The sequence below is a fragment of the Panthera uncia genome, chromosome D1 (genome assembly GCF_023721935.1).
Source record: "Panthera uncia isolate 11264 chromosome D1, Puncia_PCG_1.0, whole genome shotgun sequence".
Classification (NCBI taxonomy): domain Eukaryota; kingdom Metazoa; phylum Chordata; class Mammalia; order Carnivora; family Felidae; genus Panthera; species Panthera uncia.
In genome coordinates this window covers 15157501-15173861 of record NC_064808.1, presented here as the reverse complement: position 1 = coordinate 15173861, position 16361 = coordinate 15157501, and the positions used below count along the sequence as shown (strand labels likewise).

The 16361-nt window shown below is 40.1% G+C and overlaps 1 protein-coding gene across 1 annotated transcript in view; it reads right to left on the bottom strand.

The window, feature by feature from the left end:
• Positions 1-16031, bottom strand: part of CKAP5 (cytoskeleton associated protein 5) — a 112446-nt gene extending 96415 nt beyond the window's left edge. The window contains exon 1 of the mRNA XM_049617273.1: positions 15934-16031. The gene's annotated coding sequence lies outside the window, so the exon portion shown is untranslated. The remainder of the gene's footprint in view (positions 1-15933) is intronic.
• Positions 16032-16361: the final 330 nt, after the last annotated feature.

Here is a 16361-nt window from a genome sequence, read left to right as displayed (position 1 = left end):
CTCCTCCTCCTCCTCCTCCTTCTCCTCCTCCTCCTCCCCTGCTCTGTCTCTCTCTCAAAATAAATTTAAAAAAATTTTAAAAGTGTACTTAATTATGGAGTGCCTGGGTGGCTCAGTTGGTTAAGCATCAGACGACTCTTGATCTCAGCTCATGATCTCAGGATCGTGAGGTCGAGCCCTTTGTTGGACTCTGTATTCAGGGCTCTGTGCTGGGCATAGAGCCTACTAAAATAAAATAAAATAAAATAAAATAAAATGTACTTAATTAAAAATGGTAGTTTTTGTGTGTTGCATGTTTTTATAAATTTTAAAAAGTGAGACACTCATGCATTCAACAAAATGCTCTGCAACTATTAAAAAAAAGATGAAGACTAAATAAATATTCATGTGGAAGAAATATATTAAATTTTTAAAAGAAAATTGGAAGGCTGTATATGAAGTCATTTTTGCATTTAGTAAAACCATATAGAGGGCTGTACACATTGGTAGTAGGCTGATAACGACCCTCCAAAATACTAGATTTTAATCCCTAGAATTTGTAAATGTCACTTCATTTGGTAACAGTGTCTTTGCAGCTGTGATGAAATTAAGGATCATGAGATAGGGAGGTTATCCTGAATTATCTGAATGGGCCCTAAATGCAATCACATACATCCTTGTAACAGGGAAGTAGGGAAATTTGACACACACGTAGGAGAAGGCCACATAAAGGCAGAGAAGAGCAAGATTAGAAAAGGCTGAAGTGGTATGACACGAATTAGGGAATACCAACAGCCAACCCAAGAGCAAGGAAGGGATTCTCCCAGAGAGCCTCTGGAGGAACATGGCCCTGCCTTAGTTGTAGCCCCCAGAAGACTCATCCTAAATTGTGTTGGACTTCTGGGCTCCAGAACAGTGAGAGAAAAAATTTTTGTTGTTTTAAGCCACCACATTTGTGGTAATCTGTTACAGCAGCCATACAAAACAAATGCAACATTGTACATGTTTGAAATCACATACACATTTTTTGGAAGGATCCACAGAAAACTGTTAAAACGATGGCTACTTCTAAGCAGCACATCTAAGGGGCTGGCTGAAGAACTTTTACTTTTCACTTTCATACCTAGCCATTTCTTTTTAAAACAAAAACAAGCTTCAATGTTTTTAAAAGCTCTAAAACTTTAAAATTCCCGCATGGAACCTTGAAGCTGGTTCTATCTCTACTCATCCCATAAGCTAAGCCTCACTTCTCCCCCTTAACATTTTTTGGGCATCATATCTCCTTTGAAAGAAGCAACCAAATTTTGTTTATTACCCTACATCTAGCAGAGTGCTTGGCACTCTAACATAACTCCTAAAATGGCATCATTTCATCAAACCATAGAAGTCTTAAATATATAATAAATGTGTTCCTTGAATTATTTATAAATAGAATTTTGTATGTTGAATGTGTATTTCAAATGTCAGGAAAACAATATATTTAATGGAATTCTGAAGTAAACTTTTTCAAAGTGAGAAATCACTCAGCGATAAATTTTGAAATTTTATGAGTTTTGCCACTGTTTTCTTGGTTACCCATTTTTTTTTTTATTATAAAATCCATTAAAAGAGGGTAATTTTAATTTTAGAATCTTTCACTTTGGCAAAGCCAGGGCAGAAGAACAGTTGTTTGCAATAAATCTAATTGTACAGAGCTCCAGTCTCTAAACCTGTCATGTTGGGCTCTGAAGTTAGATCTGAATTCTAAAACTTGCTTTGTCACACATTAGCTGAGTCTCAGTTTCATCATCTGTCCTAACAGTACCACCTTCGTGTGGTTCCTTATTTAATACACACTTCTGGAGCATTCACCATGGGCCAGGCACTATTCTAAGCATTTAAATTACTGACTCATTTAAATTGCTAGAACTCTGAACCTGATACTATTATCTCCATTTTACAGACAAAGAAACTGAGGCAAAGAGATTAAGCAAATTTGCCTAAGGTAATCCAACTAAATGTTGTAAAAATTAAATGAAATTTGGCCTTATACATGTTAAGAATCCTCCCTTAATATCCACATTATTCCCCTGCTCCACAAGTACACGTGCTTGGCAGATCAGGTGAGGTTACTGTTAGGCACTCAGCTAATGTGCTGAATACAGGTAGTACAATACAGTAGCCCAGGGGCCAGCTACTATGAGGGTGTAACAGAGGCACCTAATCTACACCGAGGGGTCAGGGAGGGTCTCCCTGAAAAAGTGATACAGGCATACCTCACCTTACTGCACTTTCCAGATACTGTGGTTTTTACAAATTGAAGGTTTGTGGCAACTCCGCATCAAGCAAATCTATCAGCATCATTTTTCCAATAGCATTTACATCACCCCATGTCTATGTCACATTTTGGTCATTCTCACAATGCTTCAAACTTTTCCATTTTTATTATTATATTTGTTACAGTGATCTGTGATCAGTAATCTGGTTTTTTGTTTTTTGGTTTTTTTTTTGATCAGTGATTTTTATTTATTTATTTTTTAACATTTATTTATTTTTGAGACAGAGAGATAGAGCATGAATGGGGGAGGGTCAGAGAGAGAGGGAGACACAGAATTTGAAACAGGCTCCAGGCTCTGAGCTGTCAGCACAGAGCCCGACGCGGGGCTCGAACCCACGAACTGCGAGATCGTGACCTGAGCTGAAGTCGGACGCTTAGCCGACTGAGCCACCCAGGCGCCCCTGGATCAGTGATTTTTGATGTTACTATTGTAATTGTTTTGGGGCACCACGAACCACACCCATACAAGACAGCAATCTTAATTGATAAATGTTGTTCTTTCTTTCTTTCTTTCTTTCTTTCTTTCTTTCTTTCTTTCTTCTTTATTTTTTGAGAGAGAGAGAGAGAGAGAGAGAGAGAAAGAGCGAGTAGGGGAAAGGCAGAGAGAGTATCTAGAGCAGGCTCCATTTCCAGTGCAGAGCCCAACGCAGAACTCGGTCTCACAACTGTGAAATCATGACCTGAGCCAAAATCAAGAGTTGGGTGCTTGGGACGCCTAGGTGGCTCAGTTGGTTGAGTGTCTGACTTTGACTCAGGTCATTCTGACTTCGACTCAGGTCATGATCTCACAGTCTGTGGGTTCGAGCCCCACGTTGGGGTCTGTGCTGACAGCTGGGAGCCTGAAGCCTGATTCAGATTCTGTGTTTCCCTCTCTCTCTGCCCCTCTCCCAGTTGCGCTCTCTCTCTCAAAAATAAACAAACATTAAAAAAAATTAAAAAAAAAAAGAGTTGGATGCTTAACCTACTGAGCCACCCAAGCACCCCAATGTTGTTGTGTTCTGACTGCTCCACCAACTGGCCTCTCTTAGAACCTCCATATTCTCACTCTCTCCTCAGGCCTCCCTATTCTCTGAGACACAACAATACTGGAATTAGGCCAATTAATAACCCTACAATGACTTCTAAGTATTTAAGTGAAAGGAAGACTTGCATGTTTCTCACTTTAATACATTTATCCATCCATCCATCCATCCATCCATTTTTTTTTTTTAAGTAAACTCTACACCCAACATGTGACTTGAACCCTGTGTCACATGTTCTACCGACTGAACCAGTCAGGGGCTCCGCATGTTTCTCACTTTAAATCAAAAGCTAGAAATGATTAAGCTTAGTGTGGAAGGCACATCCAAAGCCAAGATAAGCCAAAAGCTAGACCTCTTACGCCAGTTAGCCAAATTGTGAATGCAAAGAGAAAATTCTTGAAAAAACATTAGAAGTGCTACTCTAGTGAATACACATATGATGAGAAAGCAGAACAGCCTTACTGCTGATACGGAGAAAGTTTTAGTTGTCTGGATAGAAGATCAAACCAGCTACAACATTCTCTTAAGCCAAAGCCTAATCAAGAGCAAGTCCTGACTCTCTTCAATTCTATGAAGGCTGAGAGAGGTAAAGCTGTAGAAATCTAAAGCTAGCAGAGGTTGGTTCATGAGGTTTAAGGAGAGTCATCTCCATAACACCAAAGGACAAAGTAAAGCAGCAAGTGCTGACAGAGAAACTGCAGAGAGTTATCCACAAGTTCTAGCTACTAATGAAGGTAGCTACACTAAACAACAGATTTTCAGTGTGGATGAAACAGCCTTCTATTGAAAGAAGACGTCATCTAGGACTTACATAGCTAGAGAGGAGAAGTCAATGCCTGGCTCCAAAACTTCAAATGACAGGCTGACTCCTGTTAGGGGTCAATGTAGCTGGTGACTTTAAGTTAAAGCCAATGTTCATTTACCATTCTGAAAATGCTAGGCCCCTCAAGAACTATACTAAATCTATTCTGCCTGTGCTTTACAAATTGAAAAACAAAGCCTAGATGACAACATCTGTTTACAACATGGTTTACCAAACATTTTAAGCCCACTGTTGAGACCTACTACTCAGAAAAAAAGATTCCTTTCGAAATACTACTGCTCATTGGCAATGCACCTAGTCAGTCAAGAGTTCTGATGGAGAGATACAAGATTAATGTTTTCATGCCTGCTAACACAATATCCATTCTGCAGTCCATGGATCAAGCAGTATCTTGGACTTTGAAATCTTGTTATTTATCAAATACATTTCATAAGGCTGTAGCTGCCATAAGATTCCTCTGATGGACCTAGGCAAAGTAAATTGAAAATGAAAACCTTCTGGTAAGGATTCACCATTCTAGATGCCATTAAGAACATTCGTGATTCGGGGTGTTTGGGTGGCTCAGTTGGTTAACCGTCTGACTCTTGATCTCCGCTCAAGTCACGATCTCACAGTCTGTGAGATCAAACCCTGTATTGGGTTCTGCACTGACAGTTCAGAGCCTGCTTGGGATTCTCTGTCTCCCTTTCTCTCTCAAAATAAATAAACTTCGGGGAAAAAAAAAAAAAGAACATTCATTATTCATTGGAAGAGGTCAAAATACCAACATTAACAAGAGTTTGGAAGAAGTTGATTCCAACTCTCATGGAGGACTCTGAGGGGTTCAAGACTTCAGTGGAGGAAGTAACTGCAGATGTGGTAGAAAGAACAAGAGAAATAGAATCAGAAGTGGAGCCTGAAGATGTGACTGAATTGCTGCAATCTCATGATAAAACTTTAATGGATGAGGAATTGCTTATGAGTGAGCAAAGAAAGTGGTTTCTTGAGATAGAATCTACCCCTGTTGAAGATGTTGTGAAAGTGTTGAAATGACAACAAAGAATTTGAAATATCACATAAACTTAATTGATAAAGCAGCAGCAGGGTTTGAGAGGATGACTCCCAATTTTGAAAGAAGTTCTACTGCGGGTAAATGTTATCAATAAGCATCACATGCTACAGAGAAATTGTTTATGAAGGAAAAGTCAATCAATGCAGAAAACTTCATTGTTGTCTTACTTTAAGAAACTGCCAAAGCCACTCCAGCCTTCAGCAGCCAGCACCCTGATCAGTCATCAGCTATCAACATTGAGGTAAGACCCTCTACCAGTGAAAAGATTACAGACTGCCAAAAGCTCAGGTGCTGGTTAGCATTGTTTAGCAACATATTTGAATTAAGGTATGCACATTGTTTTTTTAGATATTAACATTGCACACTTGACAGACTATAGTGCGGTATAAACATAACTTTTATATGTGCTGGGAAACCAAAAACTTCATGACTTACTTTATTGTGATATTCACTTTATTGCAGTGGTCTGGAACTGAACCTGCAGTATCTCTGAGGTATGCCTGTCATTAAGGCTGAGAACTAAAGGAAATTAATAGGAGTTAGCCAGGCAAAGCCATAATACACAGGGATAATAGAGAATGTTACAGGCATGCGTGTGAAAACCCAAAAGAGATGAACAAAAGAACAGAAATGTAACTCAAATGACCAAATGGGCTAAAAAGGGCCATATTATACAAACCCAGTGACTTATGCAAGGAAGACTATTAACAAAATGCCTAGCAAATACTAAACACTCAAGAAATGGTAGCTACCAGGGGCGCCTGGGTGGCTCAGTCAGTTGAGCGTTCGACTTCGGCTCAGGTCATGATCTCATGGTTCGTGGGTTCAAGTCCCATGTAGGGCTTTATGCTGACAGTTCAGAGCCTGGAGCCTGCTTCAGATTCTGCGTCTCCCTCTCTGCCCCTCTCCTGTGCACACTCTGTCCCTCTCTCTCTTTCTCTCTCAAAAATAAACAAACATTAGGGGCACTTAGGTGGCTCAGCCAGTTGAGTGTCTGACTTCAGCTCAGGTCATTATCTCACGGTCCATGGGTTCGAGCCCCACATTGGGCTCTGTGCTGACAGCTCAGAGCCTGGAGCCTGCTTTGGATTCTGTGTCTCCCTTTCTCTCTGCCCTCTCCAGCTAGTGCTCTGTCTCTGTCTCTCAAAAATAAATAAACATTAAGAAAGAAAGAAAGAAAGAAAGAAAGAAAGAAAGAAAGAAAGAGAAAGAAAGAGAGAAAGGAATGGTAGCTACCATTATTGTGTTGTTGTAAGTGTATCCCAGTCATTCAGAGATTTTAGTTTCTGTTCAGACTTAACCCCATATTTCAGTCTTCTGGTCCAAGAAGGACCTAAGTTAGCAAAGAACTCTTAGGACCAAGAAACATTAAGTCTCTGTTTTAAAACAAACTGCTTCTTTCAGTATGCAAGTAATCTATTCCTTTTTATCCTATAGAAAACAGATTTACCATTAATTAAAAAGTAAATGCCATTTTATAATACTCAAAGGGACTGTCCATATTTTGCTTGGACAGATTTCCCATATTAAACATTGCTCAAAATAAGCAGGCAGTCCTCTAAAATGTAAAAAATGATTTTATTTACTGCACAGAGATTTCTGATAGGAGATTTAGTCTTTACTACTAAATGAAGCACTCATGCTAGTTCTAGACTAAGAGGTTTTCATGAGACCTTAAGAAAAAAAAAAAAAGTGTGGGGGCCGCCTGTGTGGCTCAGTCAGTTAAGCATCAGACTCTTGATTTCGGCTCAAGTCAAGATCTCACCGTTGGAGCCCCGTGTCAGGCTCTTGGCTATCAGAGACTGTTTGGGATTCCTTCTCTTCCTCTCTCTGCCCCTCCCCTGCTCACTCTCTGTCTCTCTCTCAAAAAAAATAAAATAAAATAAAATAAAAAGAAGGGTGCTATTACAGTACTGAAAAAATTTTCTTAACTTTTTAAAAAATGTTTATTTTTGAGAGAGAGAGAGAAACAGAGTGTGAGTTGGGTGGAGGAGGGCAGCAGGGAAGAGGGGAAGACAAAGAATCCAAAGCAGGCTCCAGGCCCTGAGCTGTCAGCACAGAGCCCACCACGGGGTTCAAACCCATGAACCATGAAATCATGACCTGAGCCCAAGTCAGATGCTTAACCGACTGAGCCACCCAGCCACCCCGAAAAAAAATTCTTAAAATCTATAAATGAGAGACTTCATACTGCAAGTAGATAAGGACACAAAATGATTTTTAAAAAACACTGTGGAGGGGTGCCTGGGTGGCTCAGTCGGTTGAGCATCCGACTTCGGCTCGGTCATGATCTCGTTGTCCATGAGTTCGAGCCCCGCATCGGGCTCTGTGCTGACAGCTCAGAGCCTGGATGGAGCCTGCTTCAGATTCTGCATCTGCCTCTCTCTCTGCCCCTCCCCTCCTCATGCTCGCTCTCTCTCTGCAAAAATAAACTCAAAAAAAAAAAAAAAAAAAAATAAAAAATTGCATTTTTAAAAAAAAATTGGGAAAAAAATACGAAAAATAAAACGTAAAACAACAAAATTGATTAGGGAGTGAGTGTTCTAGACAGCCAAGGTGGCCAGAAAGGAAAGGTCTATCCCTGAAACAACTACTTTGTGTAACTTTTTTTCATATAAATCGGAGAAAACATCTAAGCTTCCCAGTCTTTTTAAAGTATACTAACAATCATTTAAACTTTTCAGGAGAATCCACTACTGCCACAGAGATATGAAGGACTCTTACACCAAATCTAAATGGTTCCAATGTCTTTTTTGAATTTTTACATTTTGTAGCTTTCCTTCCTCAACTCTTTTAATCAAGCTAACACTTCTAGTTAGCTTGTAGCAGTGCTGCCTTTTTAATTTTAGCTCTTGATTTAAAGAACCAAGTAGGCTGAAACTGCATAAGAGGGAGCAGGATCTACCTGAGGGAAGTCAATAAAATTTGAGATACCTACTTAGGCTGCTGAAAAGACTTTTGTGGTTTATTTCCTGGTAGTTGACTTCCAGATAAATAAAATGCTACTTTAAGTCTTATGACTGAAAAATGAAAAAAAGAAGTCATCCACATTAAACAAATAAATTTCAATACTTGAAACTATTCATTTTTTCTCATATTTTTATAAATTTTTTTAATGTTTATTTATTTTTGAGAGAGAGAGAGACAAAGCATGAGCAGGGGAGGGACAGAGAGAGAGGGAGACACAGATCTGAAGTAGGCTCCAGGCTCTGAACTGTCAGCACAGAGCGTGACACAGGGCTTGACCCATGAACCACAGGATCATGACTCGAGCCAAAGTCTGATCCACCCAGGTGCCCCATTTTTTTTCCTCATCTTTATAGAAAGGATCTAAAAATCACTTTTATTTAATAACAAATCCGTAAGAAATATAACTAAAAGATCAAAGAAGTAGGGCTCTTATTTCTTAATAAAATAACGAAAATCATGCTTGAAGAGACAAGGTCAAGAGACAGGAGGTCACCATGGTTTATCTGACACCATATCGATGCCAAAAACATATGACCATTCTAACTAAGTCAGAATTTATGCTTTGAATGCATTTCCAAACAAAGATCATATCCCAGGTCAAACAACTGCTATTGCCAGGTCATGAAAAATAATGATTTCTGTAGCACTTAAAAAGTGTTAACCAGGGGGGAAAAGTTAGATCTCAGTAAAAAGCCAATTATAAAGAGGACATTTGTTTGGGACATAGGTTTCCTCTAAAAGTTGGTGAGAACTGTAGGTATTCATGCTTAGCCTAATATAAATACAGATAGAAAGATACAGAAACAATTATATGTGTGTACATATACATAAGTTAGCAAACATACATATATTACCTAGCTCTGTCCATTGAAAGGGTCTAGGAATAATGACACCCCAGCAATGAGCACATGGAGTACCCAGATGTTGGTTTCTATAAATCACTGTCCAATGACAGGAACCAAAGCTCCTTGGAGAAATGGCTGATTCTGGGTCTGGAGCAAGGAAAATATAAGATGAATCTGGGGCATTTTGTAGTACTAGAAAGTAAGGAAATGCTCAAAATGAAAAAAAGGATGGAGGCATATCAAAGGGACACAGGAGCCAACCTGAAAGACTTCCCAATGGCCAAAGCTGGAAAACTGAGCAAAAAACTAAAAAATACAGAATTAGATTATAACTAAAGTACAAAACAGATACACTGATACTGACAAATGGGTGAATAAAGAAATAAATGGGGGAGAAGAGACAAATCTTCCTTTCAATATTCCAAATAATAAATGTAGATATTCTTCCCTCCAGGAAGTGTAACTTAAGTCCTCCACCCACTTTGAGGGTGGGCTAGACTTAGTGGTCTACTTCCAAAGAATTCAGTATAGAAAAGGAAAAATAGTTGGGGCATCTGGGTAGCTCAGTCGTGTTTGAGTGTCTGACTTTGGCTCAGGTCATGATCTCACAGTTCATGAGTTCGAGCCCCACATCAGGCTGTCTGCTGTCAGCATGGAGCCTGCTTTGGATCCTCGGTCTCTCTCTCTCTCTCTCTGCCCCTCCTCCACTGGTTCTTTCTCTCAAAATAAGTAAATAAACTTAGGGAAAAAAAATAAACTTAAAAAAATAAGAGAAAATATATTCAAAAAAAAAAAAAAAAAAAGAAAGGGAAAAACAGTAACCTCACATATTAACATGGCAAACACTACCTTAACCAAATGATCAGTCATCATTAGTGATTATCATATGGATGTCACATATCCCGATATGAAATGATGGTATTCTGTGGCATTCTTTCCAAAAACATACAACTCTTGTCTAATAATGAGAACAATATCAGACAAGCTCAAAAGGAGGGACATTACACAAAATAACTGGCCAGTATTCCCCAAAACTGTCAAAGTCATGAAGACAAGAAAAGACTGAGAGACAAAAACTACATGCAATGGGCTACCCTGGACTGTACCAGAGGCAGAAAGGAGATACAAATGGAAAAACTGTAGAAATTCAAACAAAATCTGGAGTTTAGCAAAAAGTAATGTATCAGTTGTTGGTTTCTTAGTTTTAACAAATGTGCCATGTGAGACATTAACAATAGGGAACTGAGTGAGAGGTATATAGGAATTCTATGTATCATCTTTGTAACTTTTCTGAGCATCTAAAATTATTACAAAACAAAAAGTTTATTTAAGTTAATTCCTCTAAAAGACTCTATAATTTTCTCTTCAAAAAAGTCAGTATCATGGGGCATCTGGGTGGCTCAGTCAGTTAAGCGTCTGACTTTGGCTCAGGTCATAATCTCACAGCTGATGGGTTGGAGCCCCACCTCAGGCTCTGTGCTGACAGCTCAGAGCCTTGGAGCCTGCTTCAGATTCTGTATCTGTATCCCTCTCTCTCTGCCCCTCTCCTGATTGCACTCTGTCTCAAAAATAAATAAACATTAAAAAAAATTATTAAAAAAGTCAATGTCATGAAAAAACACAATTTTCTAAAAGTGAGAGCACTACACACCTATTAGAATGGCAAAAAACAAACAAACAAACAAACACATATCTGATAACACTAAATGCTGACAAAGATGTAGAACAAAAATTCTCATTCACTGCTGGTGAAAATGCAAAAGTGATACATCCACTTTGGAAGACAGTTTGGTAGTTCTTAACAAGGTAAACACTGATTACCCTATGATCCTACAATCGCACCTCTACGTATTTACTCAGTTGAATTGAAAATGTGTATCTACACAAAATCTGCACACAAATGTACAGCAGCTTTGTCCATAATTGTCAAAAACTAGAAATGACCAAGATATCCTTCAACAGGTGAATGGATAAACAAACTGTGACACAACCACACAATGGTTGTGAGCTATCAAGCCACAGAAAGACATGGAAGAACCTTAAATCGATACTGCTAAGTGAAAGAAGCCAGTCTGAAAAGGGTACATATTGTATGATCCCAATTATATAACATTCTGGAAGAAAGCAAAACTATGGAGACAGTAAAAGATCAGCAGTTGCCCAGGGATGGGAGAATGAGGAAAAATGAACAGGTAAAGTACAGGGGATTTTTTTAGGGCAGTGAAACTATTCTTACAATGATGGATAAGTAACATTATGCATTTGTCAAAACCTAAAGAACTTTACAACATTAAGAGTGAACTTTAATGTATGCTAATTTTAAAAAGTCATTTAGGGGCGCCTGCGTGGCTTAGTCAGTTAAACATCCAACTCTTGACTCAGGCCAGGTCATGATCTCACGGTTTGGCTGGTGAAATTTGAACCCCACATCAGGCTCTGCACTGACAGTGCAGAGCCTGCTTGGGATTCTCTCCCCACACCCCGTCTCTCTCAAAATAAGCAAGTAAAACTTAAAAACAAAAAGTCATTTAAGACATCGGGGAATCAGAGAAGAATGCAGTCTGTGACAAGAGAATCTGACTGTATTACAAACGTGTTAAAACAACCTCACTGAAGGGGATAGGGAGAAGGTGCTGACCTAGGCAACCTCGGAAATTAATGGAATCTTTAAGACTGAATGCAAAAGGAACTATACATATGTACTGTAGTTGATAAAGTTGTTTCCCGTGAGTGTGGGTGAACAATTCTGATACTGCTATACACGTTTATTGGAATTGACCAATTAAGTAAATGGATGGTGGAAGCAAGGTTTCTACTGTTGATGTGGAAATTCACAGAACAGCAAACAGAGAAGGCTAGAATGGTCTATGTGATAATGGATTCGAACTGGAGATATCAGTAAGAACTCATGTTTAACTTAATATAGTTACAGATGATTACACACAGAAATATTTTACTGACATGTTTATATACAAGAGTTAGCATAAAACTAACTCTTTGCTCTGTTAGCTGAGAGGGCCTACAAGAAACAAAACCCTGGCAGCAATGATAATACTTAGTGTCCACATCTTGGTTTCTCAGACCATTCTTCAATAAAAGAACTAGAACTCCATGGAGAAATAGCTGATTTTAGCACTGTGACAAGAAATATGCAAGATGAGCCTAGAGCATCTTGTAGTGCCAGAAAGTGAGTGAGTGTTAAAAAATAATTACATAAAAATATATATACACACACTGATGTCGGTATGTTAAAGGGGCACAGTACAGGAGCCAACTGAATAAGCTCCCAATGGACAAAGCTGGAATAACGTGAGCAATAAAGTAGTATTGGAATATAACTCAAAGTATAAGATAGAGATCCTTCATTCCACAATGACAGAAGTAAATACTTGCCTAAATTAATAAATGAGGAAAGAGAGGCAAATTTCCCATGCAGAAGACTTCCAAATAAATTATGTAGGTACTCTACCCCAAAGAACAGGGAGCATAACTCTTTATTCCTTAAATGTAGGCAGCACAGTTACTTTCTTCCAAAGAGGACAGTACAGAATGGGGAGAAAAGTAACCTGACAAATATTACCTCAGCCAGGCGATCAAGGTCAATACCACCAGTTATAAATCACGTTGATAGTATGAACCCTTAATATGATGAAAATGGCACTTCCTCTCTGTGATCACACCTATAACCCCAATCTAATCATAACAAAAACATCAGATAAATTCCAGTAGAGGGACATCCTAAAATATACTTGACCAATACCCCTAAAAACTTTCACAGAAAAAAAATTTAAATTAAAAATAAATAAATAACAAGGGGGGGGGGGCCGTCAGTCAGTAGAGCATGTGACTCTTGATCTCAGGGCCATGAGTTTAATCCTCACGTTGGATGTGGAGCCTACTTAAAAAATAAATAAATAAAACTTAAATAATAATAGTAATAAGAACAACAAAGGCAGGAGTGGAGAAGTCAAACCTTCCTTTCCCCCCAGTTGGCACAAACATAAAACTATCATTTTTCCAGTTTTCTTAGTTGAAGACTTTCCAAATTAGTCTGCTGAAATACTGCTCACATCCAAAGACACAGTAACACAGCCAGCTTTAGTTATATACTGTCTTTATCACTTTATCACATAGAGAAGACTATGACAGTTTTGGCCAATTTTGTTCAACAAGTATTTTTTGACTACCTTTTTTGTTCCAAGTATTGTTCGAGGCATTGTGGTAACCTCAAAAATAGAAGAAGAAAAAAAATCTGTGCTCTGCTTTCATTTCTGTGAGGAAGTCAGACAACACACAAACAAACAATAAATGACCCATCAGCCAGCAATAAATGCTATGAGGTGAATAAAAAATGAAAGTGAGGCAAAAATGACCAAGACAGCTACTCTAATTGGAGCTTAGAAAATGCCTCTTTAAGGAGATGACATTTGAGTTGAGACATCAGTGCAGCCAGTATACAAAGAGGACAGCAAATGCAAAAGCCAAAAAGAATAAGCTTAATGTGTCTGAGACATCTCAAGTAAACAGGGCAACTGCCCTGATAGGAATGAGCGAACAGATTCTGAACTCCAGAGGTAAAAATACAAAACTCATTTAGGCATCTCGAACCATTCCAACACTAACCACCAGGAAACTATCAATGATAATTAGCTCAAGATCTCAATTTTATGCTCTCCCAGAGTCTCCCCCAAAGTCACAGCTGTCCAGTAAATACTGTCTTTTGGACTTCCCCATCTCCCCTCTAAAAACTACCATGCTTATCACTCATATTTAATCATGGCTCTGCTAGAAGTAGTTAAAAAAAGGAGGTGGGTATTCTACCCAGAAATTGCTCCTGAATTCTCCCTAACAGATCTCATTACTTCCTAAAGCACAACCATAGGTTGCTTAAAAGCAAAGGCTCTGGGGACAGAATGACTTGGGTTCAAACTCAGATTCTATCAGCTGTATGATCTTGAACAAGTTGCATAGCTTTTCTAAGACTCAGTTTCCTCATTTATAAAAAGCTGCGAGGGTTAAAAAAGACAAAATGTGGCACCCAGTGACTATTCAATAAACGTTAGCTACTGCTAATAAAAGTATTTGAGTATTTATTTTGCTCAATGTTCAGAGTTGGGCCAGAGGGATTACAGAAAATACAATTTGCTACAGCAAATTGTTTCAGAGATAAAACTGTCAAACTCCCTTAGGTCAGGAGCTTTGTCTTTTTCTGGTTCACTAGTGTATCCCCAGAATCCAGAACAGTGTTTAACACACAGTAGGCATCTATCTCAATATGTGTTGAATCAATCAATGAGACTCCATTAAGTCAAAGGAGCATACGAGAGCCTGGCTTTACTTCAAAATAAAGGAAAGTTTTCATTCCACATCAAGATTAACAATATCCTAAGGCCTTGTTAAAGATGTTTTATTATTTCTAATTGCCTCCCCAAAGTCTAGAACAGCTTCATAATATTAACGGACCCAAATTTATTGCAATTAAAAAGCTCTGCTGCTAACATTAAGCTGTCAATCGAAGGCTATACTACTGTTCATAATTCAAACTTGATCAAAATGTTAAAAGTAATAATAAAGTATAAGGTATATTAATTGTTATGGAATACTTTGCTTGCCATTATTCCATAGAACAGACTTTAAAAACTTGTGTAAAAAAATTTTCTCACGAGTTGACCAAGTTTCATTTATGCTGGCAAAACAAAATGATTTCACCTTTCTCTGTATCATTAAATTTTATAAAAACATTATGGTTTGTTCAGTCACCAAAGAAAAGTTCAAATCTTTTAGACTTCTTAAAAGTTGCAAAGGATTGTTAGCTTAATATATTGGCTCTTTAGGTCAAAGAAGGACTTTTCAGGGTGATGAAAATGGAGAAAGAAGGAGTTCACCTCTCTAAAAATGAGTTTTCAATTACTATAATTATGCATAAAATAAGACAGGCAGCATTTCTGGGCCAAGATTTGATGCCTTAGTTCCCCGTGAGAATTAGAGCCAAGCATAAATTTGGGGCAAGTTCTGCAAAAACCACTTTACCCTCTATTGATGCTGAATGAAAAACTCATTGTTAGGATCCATCAACACGAATATATTTTCTAACACACAGTAGCCACTCTGGCAACATCGCTTTCATCGTTTTCTATCCGAGAAACAAAACAGGATGCATTTAAATCCTGCCTGACAGTTACCACCACTGCAGGGTAGATCTCTCAGCAGCTTAAGAGTGGTAAGGGCTAAAAAGTAAGAATCTAGTTTACCGAGCCCCCACCGTAAAGTAGCAGGGCCTGCTTAAGCTAACCTACACTGGTTGGCTATTGTATAGGTCCGCCAAACCTTCAGAGCTAGAAAGATACCTGAACTCTACTGACACCTTTTGAGAGAGAAAGCCAGGCGTGAGGGCGGAGCGGTATGATCGGAATTGTTAAAACCGCAGCAAGCCAGCAGGGACACAGGTGCGCGGGCAGGCCCCGGTACCGCAGTCCTTGTCACGCTCCAGACGACGGAGCCCGTCACAACCACGACAACCCTCCCAGACTCTTATTCACTCATTCATTCATTTGACAATTACGCGAGGGGCACTGTAGCAGGGCCGGCTCGCAGGGCCCCCGCCCCAGTCCCGGAACACCCTCGGCCGCCAGGCGCGGCCCTGAGCCGCCCCAATTTCCCGGACGCTGCCGCCCGCACTCCGCCACGGCGCGCTCGGGTCACCCGGATCCCGGCCTCGGCCCCACGCGAGCGCCCACGCCCCCCGCCTTGCCAGCCGCAGGTCCCCCGGCCTCCGCCCCGCTTCGCCGTCTCAGACCGCCGGGTTCGTGCGGCGAGGGAGGGGCGCGTCCACGGAGGTCCCCCGCTCGGGGTTCAAGATCCCTCGGCGCGCGCGACGCCCGGACCCGAGGGCCTACGCGGGTGGGTCGGGCCCACCGGCCACTCACCTCCGCCGGGTCAGAACCGAGGGGCCTGCTCTAAGCCGTTTGAAACCGCTTGGGCCGCCGCACACCCCGCAGTGTCCTCGTTGTTTATTGGTCCTCGGCGGACCGCCCATCGCGCGTTTATTGGTCCATTTGAAAGGACTGTGTGCACGCGCCGCCCGCAGCTTTAAAGGGGCCGCGCGCGGCCGTGTTTCTTTCGGAACCGGCGTTGCCTGGTCGGGTGGGGAGAAAGAAGGTCGCCAGAGCAAAAGCTACCGGCGACCCCCCCACCCCCACCCCACACACCCACACTCGAAAGAAAGGCGATAGATGTGTGGAGAACTGTGCATCCCCGGCCATCAGCATGTTTGCTTTATTTAATTTTGGCTATTCAAGCGACTGTCAACACCTGCAATTTTTTAAAAAGTCCTCTCATTCAGCAAATATTGATT